We start from the raw sequence: 13932 nt of genomic DNA on the forward strand, positions 1-13932 counted from the left end.
CAAATAACTGTGAGGTAGAGCCTGCCTCTGTTCTGAAGAACCGTGCATCATTCCACCCCCCATGCTGGTTGGTGAATTCTGGGAGTTGAAGTCCACGCATCTTAAGATTGCCAAGTTTGAGAAACATTAGAGTAGATAAGAGATTGGAAATCTGGTTTATTTGAATAAAGGAAATATATCACCCAATTGTTTTCTTGGCTTTTTTTCCTGGTTTGTGAGGAAAGCATTAAGTCAAGGATCCCAATGTGGCAATAATGCATTTTCCAGATTTTGTCTGATCATTTCTCAGGAGCATCTGTACTTTGGCTTAACTCATCTTACCAATTTAATCATCTGCAAGGTAGATCAGAAAGAAATACTATGAGTTATGCAAGGCTCAAATTTGACACAGGTTGGCTCCACAGCTGTGCATTAGGCAAAACTGTGGTGAGGAAACAGCAGAAACATTAAAGATTCTATTGTGAGTATGTTGTGCTTCCACCATCTTTGTGTTTGCAGGAAATATCTCTGCTTTACACTGTGAAAGTTAATATACTAATTAAATCATATAGAGTCAGAGTGCAAGAAGGTGCTTCAAATATTCCCATGTGAATAAAGGAAACACCACATTGCAGCATTCCTGGATTGTGATTATCCAGGGCTTGATGTGGGTATTTTATAAATTAACCCTTTTGCTGTTTGAGAAATACGGTAGAATATAAAAATGAGAAAAACACTATTTAAACAGATTGTCATGACTACATGTAATAAACGTATTTTGTATGATGTCTATCATAAATGCTTCTGTCTTTATAATGAATCAACCACATATTGAATATAATGCACAATTTTAATAGTTGTGGCCATGTAGATAATTTTGTAGCATATAGATGATTTTGTACAGAGTTTTCAGAAGTCTAAATAAAGAAAATGCCTTTATGGGTTGCAAAATAACCATATGCTTTTGAAGAGAGATATCATGCCCGATGACAATGATCATACATTGAGCTTTAAGGATCTTCATGCTAAGTTACATCCAATAAAGTGCTAAATAATTTTTGTGACTTAATTTGGAGACATCTTCCATGAATATTTTCTCTAATTCAAAGGTTGTATGAGGCAACTGGGCTTTTTAATTTAAAAAAACCTTTCCTGATGTTTTCAGGTATGACTCCCAGGGATTCTTTTGCATCTGAAGGCTTGATGATGAATTTAAATCACACTAATCAACTCACCGCTTCTGCATTCCTTTTATTCCGCCCTGATAAACAATGTACATCCAACAATATCCAGCACTGGGAGTGGAGATAAGGATGTGGAGAAGAGTTTTCAAGTCAAAACACTATACTCTGGGTATGTGGAGCATCAGAAAGTGGACTGTGATCCACAAAAACCAACGAGATCATAAATTAGCCTTGAGTGCTAGCCGACCCTGCCAAAGTAATAGTTTGCTTGGAAGAAGACATGAATATCCACGGGAGCTGGATCAGCATGCTCGTGTGTGGTTTTTAAGAACTATCCGAGGGGGAAAAAAGCCCACTTGGATTTTTACCTTGACCAGAAACACTGTAATAACTCTTGAGGCAACCTTTAGTATTATCTGCTTTATGCTGCGATCTGTTTTATTTTAAGGGTGGGGAAAGGAAAATTACTGTTTTTGTAGGTTCTCTTTAAAAAAAAAAGGTACCTCTTACTCTGTGACTGTTTCCTGCTTGTGTGTGTGTGTGTGTGTGTACGCGCGCGCGCGTGTATGTTAACAGGAGCAGGAAACAGGAGCTGGAAGAGCGAGCGGGAGGAGAGGCTATTCCAGGCTACCCAGCGGAGGCGGAGGCGGAGGCGGAAGGGGACCATTTTAAATAATTTTTTCCCCCTCTGGCAATAGTGAGATCGCCCCCTCCCCTTTATTTTTGGCCACGGGGAGGTGTGGCAGAGCTGCCTTAGGCCACAAAAGGTGAAGCCACCACGTGGGACGCGTTATGGTGCTGCCAGTCTGACGGTGGCACACTTTGTGGTGTGAGACTGGGGGAGGGGAAAAGGAGAGGGCCGCTGGAAATCGAGGAGGGATAAGAGACCGAGGAAGCAACAGCAAAAGAGGAAGAAAAGCGGCGGAGAAGCCCCCCCTCCTGCGCGCCCATCTCCAGCAAGCACCTCCCCAAAGCATCCACTTCCATAGTCTACGGCTGCTAACGATGGATTTTCTTTGTCAAGCAAGCTGGGAAGTGATGTAAGTCCAACCCCCATCTCCTAATCAGGATCAGCCGGGCGAGCGGGGAGGGGGTTTCGTATCGGAGCAGGGGCGCTTTTGAGGGGGCAGAGTGGTGATGCCTCCCCGGGAGTGCGCTCGTTCGGGTTGCTGCTGGGGATAATGCCGCTGCTCTCCCGGGAGAGGGACGGTCCACCCACATGACATGACTCCCCCCGGGGCTGGGGGATGTCGCCGGGTAGCAAACTCTGCGCCCCGTAGCCTCGGCCCAGCGCCTTGGGTCGCCGGGGAAAGGGAGGGTGGTGGTGGAAGGATGCGCGGTTCTTCAGAACAGAGGCAGGCTCTTCCTCACAGTTATTTGTGTCATGCCTCCTCCCCACCCCATCTGGAATATTGAACCCCATTATTCCCTACCCTGGGTGTTTTTCTTTTGGGAACAGCTCCCCCCCCACCCCCGTTTCTCCCTTCCCGAAAGCTAGAAGGCTGAAGCCCTCCTCATCTAATGTTTACGCTGACTATCCCTGGTGGTGGTCCCTCTGGCTAGATCACTTCTCACCCCCTCCTCAGTTTCATGCTACCCCTTCAACTTTGCTTTCCATTTAATATCAGGCTGTTTCTCCTAACACAGCTCCTGCTTTCCATCCCTTCCTTTTCCCAGAAGGGCATATGTGGTGCCTCAACCCCCTTCCCCTTTTGATCCCTTTCCTGCCTTCTCCATTCTTCCTTATCTAAATTAATATTGCATTTTTTTCTCCCGCCCATCTGTAATTGCATACCTGTTCTCCAATAGACTGTGGGCTGCTCCCTGTTAATTGTTTTCCTGATTTATAACCATCCTTCCCATGTAAATATTTCCATTTATTTACCGTTCTGATCCCAGGATCTGTGTACCTCTCCCCCAATCCGATTGTATGAAATTCTGGCCCTTTCTAAGAAAGCTCATTAATTCAGCAGCACCCAGGGTTGGAAAGGTTGGAAGTAAAGCAGGAGGGGGCAGTCAGGATGGGATGGAGCACCCAAGAAAGGGGCCCCAGGAGTGTCATTAAAGATATAGGTTGTTTTTTTTTAATGGAAAACATAACTAAGACATCAATGTATCAAATGTATTCTCTAACTATATTCTGGCCAATTTCCCCATTACTTACCATGCTGGTGGTAGGAACTGTGCTTCCACATTCCCCACCGTATTTACTGCCCTTTCCATCTGCTGTTCCTGTACTTCCCATGCATGCCATCTGGGCTTGGTGCTTTCTCTCCCCCCCCCCCTCCAATTTTTCATTGCCTCTTTCCCCTTTTCCTAGTATACCTGGATTTTGTGAGCCTCCCTACATTTTTTAATGCAGACTGTACCTTCATTTGATCTCATGCACTATTTCAGTCTGTATCTTGACACTTAATCTTGGATTTGCTACCTGCCCACCCTTCTAATTACCCAAAGCCAGGATGAGAAACTAAGTGAGAACTCCAGAGCTGCCTTGAGTTCCATAATGGAAAAAAGGTGGATCATGAACGTACTAAATAAGTAGTAAATTGATGTACGCTGATCTTCCCAGCTATGCTGCAATCCCTCTGAATTCCAGGGGTGCTTTCTCCCTCATTCTACAACATGCAGCTACGGGAGGGGTTGCCTGGCTGATTGCTCCCTGCTATTGTAACACCCCCAGCAACTTCCTTCTGCTTTTCCATATGTTACATAACTTTTAAGCCCATTTCTCATTCTACCTAATTGAATTGGGTCAATCAGGGTTCACCCTTCAGAGCCTGATTCTGAATAGATGCTGAGAATATTTTCCTCATCTGAGTGTTGCTCTTGTTTGTCCTGAGGTGATAAATGTGACATCCCTTTGTGTTCCATAACCCCAGAGGTACCTGATGCCACTTATTTCATTGGGTTGGAACTTGTTTCTTGGCCGTAACACACGTCAGTTCTTGACAACAGTAGAAGGAGGGTCCAAGATGATGTGAGAAAAGTATGAGTGTTTGTTTTGAGTTCTTGCTCTCCACTTTCTTCAAGCCTGTTGCTATCCACATGGTTGTCCTGTCCCTGAACCATGCATAACCTGTCTATAAGCTTCTATGAACTCCTTTGCCTGAACCAGGATCCTGGGCAACTGTGATCCTCCCCAGAGTTCCCTTTCACAGAAGTGGCTTTCCTGTGAGGCGGTGGTGAAACAGCTGCTGCGGGAGGCCAACTCTAGATTTTGTGAATAGCAGAAGGCGGGCAGCAAGTCTAATCTCCAGAGCAGTGTTTCTCAACCTTGGCAACTCTCAGATGTGTGGACTTCAGCTCCCAGAATTCCCCAGCCAGCCATGGGTTTTTCTGGGTTTTCCATGTGACATCTGGGGTCACCAATAATAATTGGAGCATTTTAGACAGTACAAGGAAGAGAAAAATAAATGAGAGCATAACGTTCTTCTATTATACTTAATTCATTTCTTAGTTACAATATGATTATTTTGTTAAATTGAAAATTATCCTGCCTCTTCAGTGCATGTGGTTGGCAGCAGGGGATGGGGGTGTAGAGCAGTTCTCACCACACAAATCACACAAATTCCTTGGTTATGTGCATGGTTCTTCCATGTGAACATGTTGTATAACTTCGGGATCATAAGAGAAATGGGCAGTTGCAGTTTAATATGGAACTCTTTCAACTTAGTGCCTAGCAATGAAATTTGCAACAAAGTGCTGCAGGATATTCTTGCCTTAGAAGAATGTTCCTCTGGGGGCAGGAGACTAGCTGGCTGTGCCTTTCTCCAAGATGCCCTCAATGGGAAGGGGTTGATGCAGGCCAGTTCTTTCTCTCACATTCTCCTTTTGTTTTGTTTTGTTTTGTTTTGTTCTAGCTTTTTCTTCCAGCTAATCCTTGGCTTTCTGTAGCTGCCTCTGACCATTAAACATCTTCACTGTAGTCTTTTTTTTAATAATAATTTTATTAAACATTACAATTAAAAAGATAAAAACTAATACAAACAAAGAAAAATAAAAGAATAAAAAGAAAAAATAGTGCAGAAAATTAAAAAAAGAAAAATAGAAAGGAAAAGAAAAGAGAAGAAACATAGTAAAGAAAAAGAAAAGAAATATATAAAGAAATGACTTCCCCCTTCACTGCAACAAGTATAAACAATTTTAGTAGCTTATCACCTTCTCTTAAAATACAACAAATGATCTCTTCTTCCCATATCCCATCTCTTATCTCTAAACAAATCCTTAAAGTCTTTTCATTCAATCCTGATCAGCAAAAGTCCATTAAGGGTTACTAGAGATAACAACATATCATTTTAACCTTGATCAAATAAACCAACTTTATATTCCTTCCTTTTACTTTTAACAATTGTGATCTTCAATCCTTTCAAATAATGTCCTAGAACTTGATTTCTTTTCATTTTTTCTTTGTCCCTTCTCACAAAATTCTTCAAAACTTTAACAAGTCTCTTTTGTAAACCCAATATAGAATGGTAATCCAGGTCGCTGCTTTGATTTGTTATTTATATATCCCTTTTATTTATTAAAATATCAGCTGGTTTCATTTGTATATCCAGTGTAGCATCTTTTTCCATATCATTCTTGTAGCCTGTAATTTTAAATTCACTTTCAGATCAGTCTCAGTCTTGTCCGATAAAACATGTTCCTCTTCTATAACATCTTTTAAACACAGTCTGTCTATAATGGCAGACACTCTTAAAATTAACTTCTGGGTCCATTGTTCAGAAATATCCCTCAATATGTCCAATGTTAAAGCATTTTGCTCCATTCTGTAATAGTAAGTCAAATTTAAGTGTTCTTCTCCTTTAATTGTAATTTTTAGTTCCTTCTGGTTCCCTTTAGTGTCCAACCTTCAAAGTCCCATCCTACCTTTTTTTTTAAGAATACAAAACAACAGCATTTTCCCAGAGGAAGGATTCTTATAATTAATTCAAAATCTTATTTCAAATCCATCAGGGCCCTTAGTTCATTTGTAACTTTCCAAAATCAATGTTCTAATCACCCTTTTAATGTTTATTCCAAAAAATATTTTTTTTAAGTCCTTAAACTTGTATTTAAAATTTCTTTTGCAAAGGGTTGAAGGAGACTCACCTGGTACTGTAAAACCTGTCATTCCAAAGGTTCCTAACAGCTGAAAAGCAGTTAACAAGCAATTTCCAAAAGTGATTAGAAAAGGAAATATGTGAACCCTGTGTTCATAAAGGTGCCGACCACAGTTTGGGAGAAGACGTCCTTCCTTCATCTCCTGGAGCTCTAAACCTGCTGCAGACTGCTGTCTTGCAGTCTCCTCATGAGGAGCAACTGTCTGGAGCACTTGTGGGTGATCCCAAGTCCTCTCCTTGTCCGGAGAGTAATCCCGAAGAGCTGGTCCACTCGCCAGCTCTTCATTCCACCGTGGTCGTCAGCTTCACTTCAGTTCGCCATTTCTTCCCTGGAAGTGATCTTTACTATAGTCCTCGTTGGCTTCTGGAGCAGAGTTGTTCCTTCTGGTTTTCATTTTATGTGTACTTCTACAATATTTGAAATTTCTACCTGCATTTTGATAATCTTCTGATTTTCATTGCTGTTGGTGTAAGAGATTAAGAGGAAGAAACAAAGCAGAATCATGGTTCTAAGATAGTGAAGTTTAAAGAGGACTGAGACAGGTTCATGAAAGGAGCCAGCTGTGACCCAGGCTTTCACATCACATCCTCTCATCTCTCCCAGTGTGATCTCAAATGTTAACCTTTTGATTGTGCCACTTACATGCTGGATATGGACAAAAGGAATCCTTGCCAGCTTCCCTTACAGTTGGGAAACGGGTCATTACAGAAGATCTGTTGGCTGCTGTGTAGATGTAGTGGGGAGACCTGGTCAGTCTAGACTCCCCAATTCATATGGTTTGGATTGTCAAATGCACACTTCTTGTGTGCCTATTTTCCATATTTAATATGTAAATGGAAGGCACGGTCTTTGTACACAATCCTTGGAAGCGTTCCTGGGTTTTATCTGGATTTTTCCATCACATCATGTGGATGTTTATGTTGGCTGCAAATCTTGGCTTTCTTTTAATTCATTCACTTATGCAAAGTTTCTTGAACTTAGGATATCAAGATAAACTTGAATGCACCATCTAATAAATTATTTGATGTATATAAAGAAGACAGGTGGTTAACTGCTAGAGGTTTATAGTACTTTGAGAAGATTTTTTATAATGTGCTTCTTTCAAAATTCCCTCTTTTTGTCAATAGTGCCCTCTGTATGTATAATGTATAGGCTGTACTATAGATCCATCTAGCATAGCATTTGTGTATTCTAACTGGTGGTGCTCTCCCATCATTTGCATGTCTGCAGACTCCCACATTCTACCTAAGTGTGTAACCTGGTATTGTCATGGCTTAAACACCAGCTGTTTCCTTTTCCTCTCCCCCTTTTTTTCCATCTTGTCTGGTGAAGAGTTTTTAGCTTGCATGTTATTTTAGAAACTTAAGTTGGCCTAATAGGGATGTTACCTTAAGATGGGGTAGATGTTTTTATTTTTTACTTCATTACTTCTGCTTTGTTTTGCTTTGCTTTGCTTTATATATTTATAAATGTAGCTTGTCTCAATGCACATTTTCAAACACAGCTGCCACTTTTTCTGTTTAAATGTTGGAGGTGAGAAATCTGAGGAGTAAGGTATATTCTGATCCAGAGATTAATCTGAGGAATGGGTTCAAAGCTATTCATACTGGCAGGTGCAACACACACAAGAGTATCGATCCATTATGGTGATGTAAGTCCTTTCTTTCTTCCAGGTTTGAAATAAACCATTGCCTTGCTCAGTTTTGTTCTTTTTCCAGTTTTTTAAAACTATATGTTATCCTCTAGACATTGGTGGAAGGATTTCCCCCCTCCCCCAGTTCTTAATTATGTGTTCCTAGCAGATATGTGTAGGCTTTTATTTAATTGAATGTATTTCAATACTGATTCCTATAGTAACCACAACACCCCTCTAAAAAGCACAATTTAAAAAATAAACCATGGAATGAAAAAGGAAAATAACATTTACCTGCAGCAAAAAATGGTGTGCATATACATGCATTTGTGCGAGTGCTAGAAAATTTAAGTTTTAGCTGGTATTTTGTTTATTGAAGCTACAGCTTTTCTTCTCACCTGGAATGACCTTGAAACTGTAGCATATTAAATCAGCTTGTTAGGTGTGCAGAGCTGGATAGCTGTTGATTGCCAGTTGATTTAACGTGGACAGTTTTGATTTTTAGCATTAACTCTTTCAGCTCCCTTCTATCACCACCCTGCCTCCATTGCCATCTGTGAGATTTTGCAGATGCAAGCAAGAGAGCTCTGTGCAGGGTAGGCTTTAGACAAGTTAGCTGGGCTGAAACCTGGGGGATTAATATTCAACCCCACCCCCTGCCCTAAGTTTCCTGGCAGGGCTTGGGCAAGTTGCTTGGTCTCAGTTTCTAATTTTGTAAAGTTGTCATGATAAACCTATGCAAGTAGTAATATAGAGTGTGGGCTATTCAACCATCTGACATTTAAGAATGAATTGATTAGAATGGTAAAAAAAGAAAAAAGCTGTTGGTAAATTTATAGGGAGTGGGAGAAAACCTAGAGTCAAATTCAAAATTTTGTAAGGCTGAAAATATAGAAGTGGTCTCTCTGTTCTAAACTTCCAAGGCCTTCCAAGCTGTTTATCATGGCTAACAGAATGGATAAAATCACCAAACAGTAGAACATCAATGTTGAAAGGAGCTGGTCTAGCTAATGGGCTTTATAGATACTTATAGGTACAGGGATACGAAAGAGGACAAAATGTAAAAGGATATATAAGGCAAAGCTTGATAAAAGTATGAAATCTTATGAGAAAAATATTAAGTCCAACAGTCTCACTGGTAGCCTTTCCTTTAAATGCTTTTTACGTTGGAGAAAACTATAGTAGGAAAAGTGCAATTACTTATGCAGATATGGTCCATTTAGACTCCATGAACAGACCAAAGACATACCAAGAGCTACTTGGCAAAGCCGGAACATACCATGGTTGATGTACCTACAAATTGCTGGAAGACTAAAAACTGACCTCAAAAATGAGGGAGGGCTTCTAAGAAAATGCTAAGAATTTGAAATGCTCATGCACAATCAGGACCACGTACTAGAGCATGTATATGTGTGTATGTACACACACACACACACACACACATATAAAACTATTATTCAGGAATGATATGGAGACAGAACAAATAAAAAACCGCATGATAAAATGGATGCAAAACCTTAAAGAAACAATCACAATACAACTGTCCTAACAGCCAGGAAACACGCTGAGACAAGGAACTGGTCTCTAATGTTTTATTTCTGCTACATAACAGGAAAATCCTAACAAACTGAAGAAGCGTGGGAAAAACCCAGCCATATAAACCCCAGAGGTTAAGGCGGGCCCGATCTGTGTCTCTTTGAATGGCTGCCCAATTCCTCAGTGCTACGCATGCGCTTAACAGTCTGGATGGGAGCCCCCTGCTCGCCATCCTCACTCATGACAACAACAGTGGGAAAAATTATGAAACAAATCTATAAAATTTACTCCAAGTTATAACTTATGAGAAGACTTGCATAAAATTTTTATAGGTGGTGTACAATTCTGTTAATAATTGCCAAGATAGACAAATCATATAGTAGTAAATGTTGGAAATGCCGGGAGGAACATTTTATCATATGTGGTAGACTATAAAAAAAACCTCTCAAAAGTCCTAGAAGAAATACACAGCACTATTTAGAGAATTTTAGAAGTCAAATATGAAATGAAACCACAATTATTCTTACTAGGCATAATTCCAAAACATATAACAAAAAATATAATTTACTAAGATACATGTTTACAGTGGCAAGGATAAATGTAGCACAGCATTAGAAAAGAGATACATTACCAAAGATATCTGACTGGGACAGCCTTTCTCAACCTTTTGACCTTGGAGGAACGCTTGAAATATTTTTCAGGCCTCAGGCAACCCCTGCACATTCAGGCTCAAATATAGGCCAGAAGTTACAAAATCATTATATTCGTTTCACGTGTAGGCCTGTATATATGCATTAATACTGTTCTTAAATTAAAAATCAAGAATGAAACTTATCTCTTTAATGTGAAATTGCCCGAATTTGAAATAATTTTTAAAATAAATCATGGTCTCCCAGGGAACCCCAAATGACCTCTCGCAGAATCCTCGGGGGCCATAGAACCCTGGTTGAGAAACCCTGGACTGGGAACTTAAACTTGGAGAATATGCAGTAATGGCAAAATTAGCAGCATATATTTACAACAGACGTTTAAACAAATTTAAGCAAGAATGGCTTCATATATATATTATGCAACAAGGCAAATATAAGTATCTAGAATATGATTTTTAAGGGGAAAAAGAACTGACTAAAGAATTGAAATCAGAGATGTACAAAAAATAAATGTCTATAAATATTGTACATTAGTTGGAGTATGACAAAGGAGAAGTTAGAAACTAATATTTATAATGTTTTAATAATTTTTTCTTCTTTTTTCTTTCTTTTTTGTATTCTTAAAAAACAAATAGTGGAGATTTTGGCACTTAGCTCAGAGATTTAAATTCTTACTTACATCGTTAAAATAATGTAATGTACTTAAATGTAATTTAATGTTTTTATGGTTAATTTATAATCAAAGATACTGAGCAGTAACTGTACAATCTTGGTAAACCCTTTGTCCACTTATAGATGTTATATTTCTGTGCCAATGAATTTCTTTTCTTTTTTTCTTTCTCTTTTTGCTTGCTTGTTCACTCTCTTTATTTAAAAAAATATTTTAAAAAAAGAATGAATTGATTAGTTGGTCAATTTTAAAATAAATGTATAGATAAAAATATCTACATATAAATGCCTATGAAATGCTGCAGGGGTTCTATGGAAAGTTACAATTTTATAACAAATGATGCCAGGCTTTGAAAGAAGGGCTATATTAAACTGATTGTTTAGCATTTTCCTTTAGTAGTATTACTATAGTAAGACCTATTACAACAATATAGTTAAATGGGCTTTTGTTTTAGCATAAATTGGGAAGTCATTGAAAGGAACCTTTCTTGTTCTCTTTTCCTGCAAAAAATTCCCCCTTCCATCCAAAGCTGTTATTAGCAGTAAACCAAATGTGTGCCATTAGCTCACAGCCATTGTAAGGGTGACACTCAAATAATAACATACCTTTACCTCTAACAGCAGTGCTACAAAAAATAGCCACCTATTCTTCCTCTTTGGCCCATTTTGTAGCAATGAGCAAGCAGTTGCTTCAAAGGACAGATATTGGAAGATGGCCACAAGATATTGAAAGAAAAGGCCCTCCGTGCCCCTCAGGTAGCCTGCTGCTGCAGGTGTGGTGGGAATACAACCCTATCAGTAGGGTTGAAGAGAAATTCAACCACCGGTCCAGCTGGCTTTTGTTGATGGGACAAGGATGAGAAGGGGCCCCACGTCGTTTTAGGACTGCACATCTGCATCTCCTTCCTAAAATTTCTACCAGAGGCCAAATGATTAGGAAAGGAACAGACGGGAGCAGACACGAGCACTTCACCTACCTTTATGTGCTAGTCAAGATACAGTAGATATGGGCTTCCTACATTACAATCTGAAGTAATTTAAGTCCTATGTTTAACATGCTTGTATAAGCCCTGATAGCATATGCTTGACCCAAGACAAGAGAAAATAGTTTTGGTTTCAAGGCTGTCTCAAAGTGGCCGTTTTCTGCTCTTTACATATTTTAAAAGGATACTGTCTGGTCCTGTCTTGGTGATTGTGGGCACTGAAACGGGCAAGCAGGCTTGCAACTAGGGTCTGTGTCACCCGGGGCAAACATGGATTCTGCGCCCATTTTGTCACCCCCCCAGCTCATTTTGGCGCCCGCCCCAGCGCAGCACCCGGGGCACATGCCCCGCTTGCCCCCCTCTAGTTGCAGCCCTGCTGGCAAGTCTGGAACTAGGATCAGAGGCCACACAAGATGTCTGTCAGAACAGCGCTTTCCACATCCGAGGTCAAGAAACGAATGGCAAGAAATCTGTTACCACATAAATGCAGGAGAAAGAGGCGTAGGGCTTAAAGCCTGTCTGAATTATTAGAGCTCCTTTGGTATCTGTAATAAAAGTAACTTACTATCTTTGACTCTTTGCTGTTGGGCCCTAAGTGCAGGGTTGGATTCCTAGAAAGAGAAAGATTGATTTTCATGCCTTGGATGAAGCTCTCATGGTGATAGAGATACATGACGATGGTACAAGACAATAGTATATATTATATATTATTATTATTATTATTATTATTATTATTATTATTATTATTACTACTACTACTACTACTACTACTACTACTACTGGTTAAGGCAATGGGCTAGAAACCAGGAGACTGTGAGTTCTAGTCCTGCCGTAGGCATGAAGGCAGGCTGGGTGACCTTGGGCCAGTCACTCTCTCTCAGCCCAACTCACCTCACAGGGTTGTTGTTGTGGGGAAAATAGGAGGATGCAGGAGGATTAGGTATGTTCCCTGCCTTGAGTTATTTATAAAAATAATAAAGGGATAGGAAATAAAAATAAATAAATATGGAACCATGGAGTTTCAGGAAGACTATAGACCAGGCATTTTCCCTTAGGCCAACCTATCTCACAGGATTGTTGTTTGGATAAAATAGGAGAAATCAATATGCATACCCTCCAGAGTTCTGGAAATAGTTGGGGGGCAATAATTGCAGATTGGAGTTGAACACTTATCGAAAAAGAAATCCGCTGTTATATCAATTGTGATTGGAGCACTTGGAGCAATACCTAAAGGACTCCCTCGATATTTGGAAATTTTGAATTTATCAGACCTGAACACCCTAATTTTACAAAAAAAATACCCTGCTTGGAACTGCCTATATCCTCAGATGCTACCTTAATAATTCTTAGGTCCTTGGTTAGTACTTGAATTATTAAGTTTTCTCCAGTCTTTGACTATGAACCTGATTGTAGATTATCCATATAATAATAATAATAATGCATGTATTTATTTATTTTATTTTAATTAGAATCCATATAGTCACCAGATGGATTTAGATGCAGAAAAGTGCCTCTGTAGTGCCTCTTGACCAGGGTAAATGTCCAGTTTAAATTTTCTCCAAATTTTCTTTCAGCAACCTAATTTAGGATAAGTGAGGCCTTTTTGTTGTTGCTGTCATTAGGCAACTGGGAATCAGAGGGGTTTTGAGCACTGCAGATCATCTGGAGATCTGCAGTGGAGATGATCCACCCTGTTCCTTCTAGTCTGGACGTGGAATATTAAACTAGATGGGCCAGTGGACTGAGTCCATATGGGTAGTTTCCTGTGCTTTTATTTCCTAAAGAGCCAGTAGCTATCTGTTATCTATTTTTGTTCTTTTATATGTGAGTATATGAGCCATTCAAAACTGCAAAAAAAAAATATTCTGCTTTTTTTTTAAAATGATTTTTTTGTAGTCTCATTTCTGCACCCAATACACCCACATCAGCCATTAAAAAAAAAGCCTGCTATGGCATGCAAGTTGCTGTAACACAGTTTGGACACCCACCTTCCCTTAATACCAGATTTTATCTTGCTGCTGTTTCCCTTCCCTTCCCTTCCATGTGGGGTTGTCACGTTCTGTGGCCATGCCTGAAGTTGTCCAGTTCTTTCAGCAAGCCATCTGTGTGTTGGACTTGACTGATCCATCTTCTTCCTTCCAAAACCAGTACTGAGGAAATTCAGCTCAGCATTTAAGTTGCAGATTTCTCTT

The 13932-nt window shown here is 39.8% G+C and overlaps 1 protein-coding gene across 1 annotated transcript in view; it reads left to right on the forward strand.

Moving 5' to 3' along the window:
• The first annotated feature begins 1763 nt into the window (after positions 1-1763).
• The window catches only part of TBKBP1 (TBK1 binding protein 1), an 88650-nt gene continuing 76481 nt past the window's right edge, over positions 1764-13932 (forward strand). The window contains exon 1 of the mRNA XM_063300758.1: positions 1764-2203. The gene's annotated coding sequence lies outside the window, so the exon portion shown is untranslated. The remainder of the gene's footprint in view (positions 2204-13932) is intronic.

This window comes from Candoia aspera, chromosome 4, assembly GCF_035149785.1.
Source record: "Candoia aspera isolate rCanAsp1 chromosome 4, rCanAsp1.hap2, whole genome shotgun sequence".
NCBI classification, from domain to species: Eukaryota; Metazoa; Chordata; class Lepidosauria; order Squamata; family Boidae; genus Candoia; species Candoia aspera.